General features: G+C 44.0%; 1 pseudogene; it reads left to right on the top strand.

Annotated features, from left to right (window-relative positions):
• Positions 1-10,934, top strand: part of LOC107108360 — a 25,588-nt pseudogene that overhangs the window by 5,076 nt on the left and 9,578 nt on the right.

The following is a 10,934-nucleotide window of genomic DNA, read 5'->3' as shown; positions in this document are numbered from 1 at the left end:
GGAACAAGAAATCATTAACTTACAGGTTGGTTGAGTTTCAGCCTTTTATTAAATACCAAAAGAAGCCATGCTGTTTCCTCCATAATATTATTACCATTATTAAAACCTATTTTTAATCTCACAGGATTAATAACTACACCCCTGACCTGCCCAGAGCCAAAGTGCAGGCGGCCATAGCAAAGGCATTCAAGCTATGGAGCGGCGCAAGTCCCTTGAAATTCACGAGAACAACAAGATCAGCTGATATCGAAATCCGTTTTGCATCCCGTGGTAAAGCTCTGTGAATTTATTTATTACAACATTTATATCCAGCCTTCCCTCTCGGTTCAAGGTGGTTTACAATAATGCTTAAAACATCCCCAGCTAAAAAGATAAAATGAAGGTAAAGGTAAAGTTTTCCCTTGCTCGAAAGCTAGATAAATCTGACTCTAGGGGACAGTGCTCATCTCTGTTTCCAAGCCGAAGAACCGGCGCTGTCCGAAGACGTTTCTGTGGTCATGTGGCCCTCATGACTAAACGCTGAGGTGCACGGAACGCTGTTACCTTCCCACTGGAGCAGTACCTATTTATCCACTTGCAATTTCTTGCTTTCGAACTGCTAGGTTGGCAAGTGACGGGGCCAGAGACGAGAGCTCACTCTGTCACACAGCACTAGGGTCTTGAACTGCCGAGCTACAGACCTTCGGGTCCTGCAGCTCAGCATCTTAACCTCTGAGCCACCCCAAATCTCTCCTCCTTCTCCCCTTGAAAGATGCCTGCCATTCAAACCCCCCCGGCAAACAAGCAGGCTTTGCAGTGCCTCCTGAAGATCTCCAAGGATAGGATCCCCCTCATCCCTTCATTCCACAGAGTCAGAGCCACAGTGGACGAGGCCTGGGCTTTGGTCAAATGCCAGATGGGCCACCCTACGTGGTGGCATAGCCAACAGACGGCTACCGGATTACTGTAGTTGCCTCATAGGGACATATGGAAGGAGACAGTCCTTCAGATATACGGGTCCCAGGTCATGAAGGGCTTTAAAGGTCATAACTAGCCGCTGGAAACAAACTGGTAGCCAACAGAGCTGCTTCAGTACAGGCAACATGTGTTCCCAGTGGCTAGCCCCTGACAGCACTCAGGCTGCCACATTCTGGACCAGTTGTAGTGTCTGGGTTGTCTTCAAGGTCAGCCCCGTGTGGAGCGCATTGCAGTAATCTAGTCATGAGGTTACAGAAGTATGGATCAGCGTGGCCAGATCAGCGGAGTCTCAGTAACGAGAAAATTGGCAAATCAGATGCAGCTGATAGAAGGCACTACTGGCCACCATGCCAGGCTGTTTACCAAACAGCAAGGCAGGATCCATGAGTACTCCCAAGTTCTTAACCTGCTCTGAAAAAGCCATCAAGGACCAGTGGCTTCAGTCCCTCTAGAATATCAACCTTCCCCACCAGCTTTACCTCTGTCTTGCCTGGATTCAGCTTCAGTTTCTTCTGCCTTAGCCAAGCGACCCAACTGGTTTATGACCTGCTTCAGCAAGCCTGTCACTTATTTTATAAACTAATTCTGCAACTAAAATATTCCCAGTGGTTTAAAAGAAATTTGCTCCATGGTATTTTAAGAATCATCCAATCTGTTCCAGAAAATCCTAACGGGAACCTGCAGAGGAATGGTGTTTCGTAGCTAACTAAACACAACCAATTATGTTTTTTAATTCGCATTTATTTGTGTACCACCTTTCTGTTATCGCACCCCAAACAGTTTACAGTTTAAAATAACTGGGAAAGAAGGTACCAAATGATCACTGGTCTTAGGCGGGCTGATGGACGCGGCCTCTCAGGTCCGGACTAGATGTCACGGCAGCCATGGGTTTGACCCACGGCCGCTTCTGCCATTTTAGGAAAGCATTTGACCATTTAAAAAAATGCAGTGAGGGCCCAATCCTGATTACCTGTTGCTGCACTGCAGGCACAATCTTGTGTCCCCCTCCCGGGGCTTTTCAAGTATCAATTTTGGTGCCTTCAGGCTCAAAAAAGGTTGGGAACCCTAAATATAGGTTTTCATTTTATTTTATTAAAGCCCCTAACAGCATGCAAGTTGTTTTGGGTCCCCGTTGGGGGAAAAGATGGGGTATAAATGAAGTAAACAATTAGACAAATGCATTCTGTAAACGTCAGTCATTTCTTCGCCACCTATAATTCATCAAGAAATGACTGTGAAAATATCTAGATTTTTAAAAAGTCTATTACAATAACATAATTTGAGTCCAGTGGCACCTTTAAGACCAACAAAGTTTTAATCAAGGTATAAGCTCTCGTCTACCTGCACACGGAAAGCGTATACCTTGAGCAATGCTCCCTCTAAATTGTGGAATCTTGTGAGCAAAAATCCTACGTTGTGAGCTACTGGTATTAAAGCTGTGAGCGAGTAATTTGACTGCTGCATAAATTAGTTTGCTCCAGAGCCTTCCTTTCTCAGCAAAGAGGCTAAAAAAACCTGTGAGCTAGCTCACACTAACTCAGCTTAGAGAGAACACTGACCTTGAGTAAAACTTAGTTGGTCTTAAAGATGCCACTGGACTCAAACTTTGTGTTGCTGCTTCAAACCAACATGGCTACCCACCTGAATAACATAATTTGACAGCTGCTGCCCTGTATGTCCCATATGAACAAATGGTATCAACATAATGCTCCTGTGAAGTATTGCACTGTATTGCATAAATGAATATATCATTTTTTTTGTTTCAATTCAGCCCATGGTGACAGATCTCCTTTTGATGGAAAAGGCAACGTTCTGGCCCATGCTTATGCCCCTGGATCAGGCATCGGGGGAGATGCCCACTTTGATGAGGATGAACGGTGGTCCGAGTACAACAATGGTAAAGCTGTTCTCTAGGAGTTAGGACTAGTACTGGGTCACCTCTCTGAAACCTGATTTACAGTCTTGTTATTCGTTCAATTACGTATTTACCCTACTACACGCTAATTTAAACCACATTTCCCCCCAAAACTACGTATTGTTTTTGTTGGGGTTTTGCAAATGTCACCCCTCAGGCATGAAGGGGTTAAACTGGCATTGTAAACAGATAGTAGCTAGATTTCATAGAACAATCAGGTATCACGTAAGTTCTTCCCACCAAGGAGAGGGAGGTTAATTAGGTATTTACCCTACTACACGTTAATTTAAACCACATTTTCCCTTCAAACTACGTATTGTTTTTGTTGGGTTTTTGTAAGTGTCACCCCTCTGGCATTGTAAGCAGATAGTAGCTAGATTAGATAGAACAATTAGGTATCATGTAAGTTCTTCCCACCAAGGAGAGGGAGGTCTTAATCTTAACGAGGTGACCTCCAGATGGATCATTGTCTGATAAATAAAACTGGAAAATGGTACATGCATTCCACCTTCTTTCTTTTGTTCTCACCCACATAGACCACAACTTAGAGTAAAGCGACAAGTTGGCTTAGATCAGTGAGACAGGATTGCCAGGTTTTACCTGGCTGCCGGGGGGGGGGGTCCTTCTCCGGGACTTGATTCAACATAAGCTGAGAACTGCTGATCTGCAATAATTTTGTGAATGTATCCTGTGAAATCTGGTTCCAAACACTGCATGGGGCTCCAGTTATTTTTGAGAACCTCCAGATTCGGCCCAAGTTGAGAACTGTTGGTCTGCAATAATTCTATGAATACATTCTGTGAAATTTGGTTCCAAGTTATACGCACAGCTGCTTTGATCTGAGAGGAAGATAGATTGAAACGTGGGCATACCTGGGAAATGCATATGGCTGTAACACCGGCTGCACACGGCTGCATAGGAAATTTCTGCCTTACATCAGCGACATCCTTTTGTCACGGGAGGTCTGTGGACACTTCCTGTATGTTGTCTGAGGGTGCAGTGTAACATCCATACATATGTATTATTCTGTCATGTTCAAGAGCTATTATTGTTGTGAAGTAGTGCCTGGGAGCGTGCTAACATTATAAACAGTCACTGTTGGGTTGTGACCACCAGCCTCAATACAGGATTAATGCATTAGTGTGAAATAGAAATATGCAACAGACTATTGCTTAATAAATTTATTTTCATTTTAGCACAGAATACATTCATATTGTTGGTGGTTTTTCCTTAGCGTTTTCTTCCTTATGGCAACCTCCGGTTGGGGCCTGGAGTTCTCCTGGGGCTACAATTCATCTCCAGACTACAGAAATCTGTTCCCCTGAAAAAAAATGTCAGCTGTGGAGGGTGGACTCCGTGGCATGGCACCCCACTGGGCTCCCTTCCCTCTCCAAACTCCGCCCTCCGCAGGCCCAACCCCCAAATCTCCAGGAATTTCCCAAGCCAGAATTGGCATCCCCAACCGCTGCAGGGAAATACCAGGGTTCTATATGTCCTTTTTTGTTATATACTTGAAGTTCTCACTCATCTTCCCCCCCCTGTGTTGCAGAAATTAATCTTTTCCTCGTAGCTGCACACGAATTTGGGCATTCCTTAGGATTGGATCATTCAAGTGTCCGTGGTGCTTTGATGTATCCTATCTACAGTTACATGAACCCAAACAGCTACCTGCTGATGATAGGCAAGGGATTCAGAAATTATATGGTAATTTCATGGTCAAAATTATTTTTCTTTCCATAAGTGAGATGGTGGGTGGAAGATCTACAATGAAAATGAATTTGTGGGAGCTTATTAAGGCACCTATTTATAGTCTGTTTATAGTTCTGTGCCTTTAAAAGCACGCCGATATTAAGAAAATCAAAAACTGCTCAACAGGGGAAAGGATCCCATCTATAATGTCCACAAAAGCAGAGAAGACCTGCAGGACAGAGAGTGGTTTAGTGCTGTTTTCACAAAATGTCGGGGAACCCCTGTAAGAACAATTCAGGAAAATGCCCATCTTGAATAAAATAGCTTGGGTATTTATGAATGGTTAGGTCTGCAGGGCCCTAACCTGGATGGCTCAGGCTAGCTCATTCTTGTCAGATCTCAAAAGCTAACCAGGGTCAGCCAGAACGGGAGACCACCAAGGAAGTCCAGGGTTGCTATGAAAAGACAGACAATAACAGACCACCTCTGTTCATCTCTTGCCTTGAAAACCCTGTGGGTTAGGGTTGCCATTTCCCCCCACAGGGGCGGGGGTTGACCTGCTTTTGGGGCCCCAATTTGCCAGCCCCGATCTACCCAGTGGGGGAAGCCCACCCCCAAAGAGCCCCGTCCATGCCAACGTGCCCAGCGCAATGACGTCACCTGGAGGTTGCAGGGGAGGTCGACAGAAGCGTGCTTGCGCACGAATGCTCATACTTTGAATAAAACTTTGTTGGTCTTAAAGGTGCCACTGGACTCAAACTTTGTTCTCTTCCTTTAAACAAGTTTGCCTACCTAAACACGGCTTCATGGAACCTTCAAAGCTGCTTAGAGCTTTGCCTTATATAAAACAATAGTAGAAAGCCACGATCCATTTAACTTGTATGTATAAACAACAGCCCTATAGGAATAACAAAGCAGCAACAGAACAACCTGTCCAGTACTTTTACAAAGAATAATTTAGATCAGGTTACTTAACCGCACTCGGATTAGGAGGTGGCTCAGTGGTAGAGCATCTGTAGAAGGTCCCAGGTTCGGTCCCTGGCATCTCCAGGTGCGGGTGATGTGAAAGACTACTACTTGGAACCCAGCTGCCAGTCTGAGTAGACATTACTGATCTTGATAGAACAGTGGTCTGATGTACTATAAGGCAGCTTCTTGTGGTTAGGTAACTCAAATACTGAGATTATCTTCCCTGCAATTATTTATGTGGCCATGTTCTTATTCCACATTTCTTCTCTCCCACAGGCAGAAGGACAACTGAATAACCACACTGTGCCTTTCAGAAGAAACAAAATAATTACACTTTCATAAGTATTGTTTAATGCTTATTTAATGTTCCATATTCTCGATTGTCTTGACTCACTCTGTGTAATCTGCCTCCAGTCCAAGTGAGAAAGGCAAACTATAAATAACATAAATAAATTTTCAAGAATCAACAATAAAGCAATTTAGTTGCACCTTTAGCCTAATTATTCATAAAGCATGACTTTTCTTTAGATTCATTTAAGTATGTATTTTTTTTGCAAAGCAAAAGAGTGTAAATAAAATGTGAAATTATACCATAGGAGGTGAAAACTCAAAGTCACAAGCTTTTTAAAATTGTTAATTTCTGGGTCAATATTTGTCACTTTAGATTGTCATTACAGATTATCATTTATAATAGAGGCTTTTTAAATTGACTAACAGTATTATTTAACCTGTATGCTTATGTTTTCTTAACCATTAGGTACGTAATTTATGAGTGAAGGCATGCTTGCCAACCCATGTGGCTAGTGGTTTGATGAGGGTTTAACTCTCTTTGAGATTTTACCTTTCTCTGAAGTTCTACAAACATGAAATGCCAGCTAGCTCAATCGGTTTCTCATGGAATTTGTAGACCACTTGCCTCTTTCCTTCTGCCTTGTAATGTTCTGATTTATTTTCATTGTATTTTTTTGTTCATTAAACATTTTATTAAAACATTTTACAAACTCTTCTTCAGATTCTTATTTTTGACCACATTGAATGCCATTTGGCTGGATTTATAAATTAGTGATATCTGTTAGAGGACTCCCATAACCAAATACCCCTACCAAAAAAAAAGAATAGAAAAAGAAAGCCATAGGATCGTCAGTGCCCTTCAGAAAGGATACTCCAAAGAGAGGCAAATCTTAACAGATGGTGTCCAGTGACACAAAGAGAGGAGAAAATCCAAATATTAACTTAAAGATTTAGGGGTACCAGGCCTCCCCCGTCAACCCCAGGAGCTTTTGAGGGCAGGATACTGGGAGGGGAAGTATCGATTGTCATCATGATGCTCTAGGAATTCCTCAAAACTCTGGTAAAACCATAGAGTTTGCTGGGTTTCCTAGGCACAAGTTCCCAACAAGGTGTGCATGGGCACCATGGCACCCACCAACACCTTTCCTTGTGCCCATGGAGTGTTTTTAAAAGTAATGGGGTAGAGGCAGGGGTCATTTCATAGAAAAAGAGATGCAGGAGCTCATTAGCATAACAGGGTTCATCTCCATTTCTGTGATGAGGTGACAGCCACAAAAACCTCAGAAAGAGACAACTGCTGAGGTGACTCCCATTTTGTGGTCGGAGGAGGAGGAGGAGATTGGATTTATACCCCTCCCTTCACTACCCAAAGGAGTCTCAGATCAGATTACAATCTCCTTTCCCTTCCCCTCCTCACAACAGACACCCTGTGAAGTAGGTAAGGCTGAGAGAGCTCTTTCAAAAACTGCTTCTCAGAGAATAGCTCTGAAAGAACTTGTGACTGACCCAGGGTCACACCAGCAGTTGCATGTGGAAGAGTGGGGACTCAAATCCGGTTCTCTCAGATTAGACCCCCGTGGTCCTAACCACTACACCAAACTGGCTCTCCAGGTCCCTCCAGGTAAGCAAAACCAGTGGAAGGGAGGGGCAGTAGGACCATGGGAAGGCTATAAGCAGGATAGTTGAAACTTGGGGGGGCACTAACGGGAAGAAGAAGAAGAGAAGAAGAGATTGGATTTATACCCCACCCTTCACTACCCAAAGGTGTCTCAGAGCGGCTTACAAACTGCTTTCCCTTCCCCTCCCCACAACAGACACCCTGTGGGATAGGTGGGTCTGAGAGAGCTCTTGACAGAAACTGCTCTTTTTCAAGAACATCTCTTTTCAGAACTACGGCTTGCCCAAGGTCATCCAGCCAGGTGTAAATGGAGGAGTGGGGAATCAAACCCGGTTCTCCCAGATTAGAGTCCATGCACTTAACCACTACACCAAACTGACTCTCTTGGGAAGCCAAGACACTTAAAAAGTATAATAGCATCTTCAACAGCAGTACAATTTGCATTCAAGAAGGAAAGCAGAGAACAACCCAAGCCCCTCCCTGAATATTGTCACTAGAGGGGGTTCCCTGCAGAGGTTAATGGGGGGGTATACCCACCCCCACTTCTGAGGCCAGCCTCCCAGTTCAGGAACCAGTGCTGGGATGGGGGAAGTGTCCTGCCCCATGCAGTAAAACCATGCAATCACCCCTACCCAGCAACACCTAATTCTATATTTTATCTACATTTATGGAAAACAAATTTCATTTCCCCACATCATAGGTCAGCTCAGAAGCCTCTAGTTCTGATCTGATGTGGGATCATTTAGGGACATGTGAAAGCCACGTACAGTAAAAATCAGACTAGGATAGCTACCAGATTCTGCCTTAAATGGGAGGTAAACTAAAACATGCACCTCTGCTGGGATTTGATAGTTTCTGGATTTTGGATGCAACTCCACATCACTTCTTTTAACTGCATCTTTTCCACTTTTCCACTACATCTAATTCCAAAGTGCTGGCCACCACACTAGGGTTTGGGGAGGGGAAGACCTCCAGTGCCAGAGAGTCCACCTTACATAGCAACCATTTTCTCCAGGGAAACTGATCTCTGGACTCTAGAGATTATAATTCCCTAGAGATCCCTAATGTATGCATAGCGAAAGCCATGTAACAAGGTCAAGCATGAAGACTGGGGAGAAGTCTGCAGACCTGGGGGGGGGCTCCCTCCAGGTAAGCAAAACCAAACCCAACTTCCCTTTCGAACAAGACGTTCTCACAAGATTTCAAGAGGCCATTTTGGATTGCTGTAGCAACCTGACATGTTTCTTGATGTTTGGTTCCCATTCAGCCTTTAGGTTTCTGGAACCATCTGAACATTTCCAAATATGTCAAGCACTGCCTTATACGTACAAGGACGATTTTCTCCTGTGCATTTTAACTGTTTGGGGGGGGGGGTCGTCAGAAGGCAGGTTCCTCACAAGGTGTTTTGAACAAAGCCCCCCCCAAACAGGAAGGCACAGGCAGTGTTATAAGCTGTAAACACAAAGTCTTGCATTGAGAGTTTAAAAACCCCACAGAATACCAGCACTAGAACACAAAATCAGGGCCTACAGTAAGCTCTGTGTGTTGGCCCTCCAGAGCAACTTGTTGGCTACTGTTTGAAACAGGATGCTGGACTAGATGGTCCATTTGTCTGACCCAGTGGGGCATCTCTCATGTTCTTAATGGCCATAAACTGTGGAGTTGCCAATTCAGGAATGGGAAATTCCTGGAGATTTGGGGGTGGATCCTGGGAAAGGCAGGGTTTGGGGGAGGGGAGGGCCTCAGCAGCGTAAAATGCCATGAAGAAGAAGTAGTAGTAGGAGGAGATTGGATTTATACCCCGCCCTTCACTCAGAGTCTCAGAGCGGTTTACAAACTCCTTTCCCTTCCCCTCCCCACAACAGACGCCCTGTGAGGTAGGTGGAGCTGAGAGAGCTCTTTCTAGAACTGTCCTTGAGAGAACAGCTCTGACAGAACTAGGGCTTGCCCAAGGTCATCCAGCCAGGTGCAACTGGAGGAGTGGGGAATCAAACCCGGTTCTTCCAGATTAGAGTCCATGCACTTAACCACTACACCAAACTGGCTCTCACCAGTTGGGTGAAGCTCTCCTTCACCCAAACCAGCCATTTTCCCCAGAGGAACTGATCTCTGTAATGTGTGGAGATCAGTAGTATTTGCAAATCTCCAGGCTCTACCTGGATGTTAATACAGAAACTGAGGGTCACAGTGTTAGGAACACATATTTAAATATATATCACTTGATATATATATCAAGTAGATAAATAGGTACCACTTCAGTGGGAAGGTAACAGCGTTCCGTGCACCTTGGTGTTTAGTCATGCCGGCCACATGACCACAGTAACGTCTTCGGACAGCTCTGGCTCTTTGGCTTTGAAACGGAGATGAGCACCGCAACCCTAGAGTCGGATTCAACTGGCTTTCGAGCAAGGGAACCTTTACCTTTACAATAAATACATGTTTATGGTAAAACAAATTTATGCTTTATTCTTTTTCTTTTTATATTTTTCAATATTGTTGTCTAAATATTGGTATCAAATATAATGAAAAATATATTTCACCCAAACAATACATAGTGCAGGTTTACAATCAGACAGTACTTTGTCAGTAACACTATCAGTAGTCCCACGGGACTGTAGTAATTTACCCATTTCAAATTAATCTTTTTCAAGGACCGTGATGTTTATATAAAGGACATAAGGCATAATAATTTTTCTTTATTATGAGAAGCTTCAGCTGCCCGATTCCACACATCAAGCCTCCATTAAAGGGCAGGACACTTCTCCAAGCCTGTTTGCAACTCTATTAAGATTGGGGTTTAGACTGGATTAAATCTGTATAGGATTATAGCTCTTTAACTGTCAAATGTGTGGATTAAAAGTCTAAACATGGTGATTTGGATTCCTGATAGGTCCTGTTGCAGGTAGGGATGTCAGCCTCCAGGTGGACATGGGGTTGCCCCAGAATTACAGCTCATTTTCAGACTAGAGAGATAAATTCCTCTGGAGCAAATGGATGCTTTGGAGGGTGGACTCTATGGCATTGTACCCCACTGAGGCTCTATCCTCCCCAAACTCCATCCCAAAATCTCCTGGAGCTTCCCAACCTGGAAACCCCAACCCCCCCCCCCTTCACTGCCCGTGATCAGGGCAGACCTGGAAACCCACGCTCCTGTGTATAGTGTGAAATCCCTAAAAGGCTTCAAGAAACTCCAAAGGAGTAGCCATATTATTGTGGAATAGCAAAAAATAAATAGGAGCCTTTGACAACTTACAGGCTAGAATAAAAACTCATTCATCTTTCAGCTGCCACAGGACTGAGATGTTTTGGGCGGGGGTTGAAAAATACTCATTTCAGTATGGAAAGAAACCTTACCTTGCTGCTCAGCCTGTGTTCACTGTTTCTTAGGTGTCAGCCTGCCATCTGGTGGACAATACAGTACTTGTCCCTTAGAAGAGCCCTCAGTAAGTTGGCAGACTTTTGTAATAATAAGGAACTAACAATAAATTTTCAAAA

This window comes from Gekko japonicus, unplaced genomic scaffold (genome assembly GCF_001447785.1).
Source record: "Gekko japonicus isolate JY-2015 unplaced genomic scaffold, Gekko_japonicus_V1.1 scaffold3051, whole genome shotgun sequence".
Lineage (NCBI taxonomy): Eukaryota > Metazoa > Chordata > Lepidosauria > Squamata > Gekkonidae > Gekko > Gekko japonicus.
The sequence above is the reverse complement of the archived record's forward strand: the minus strand, read 5'-3'. Positions and strand labels throughout refer to the sequence as shown.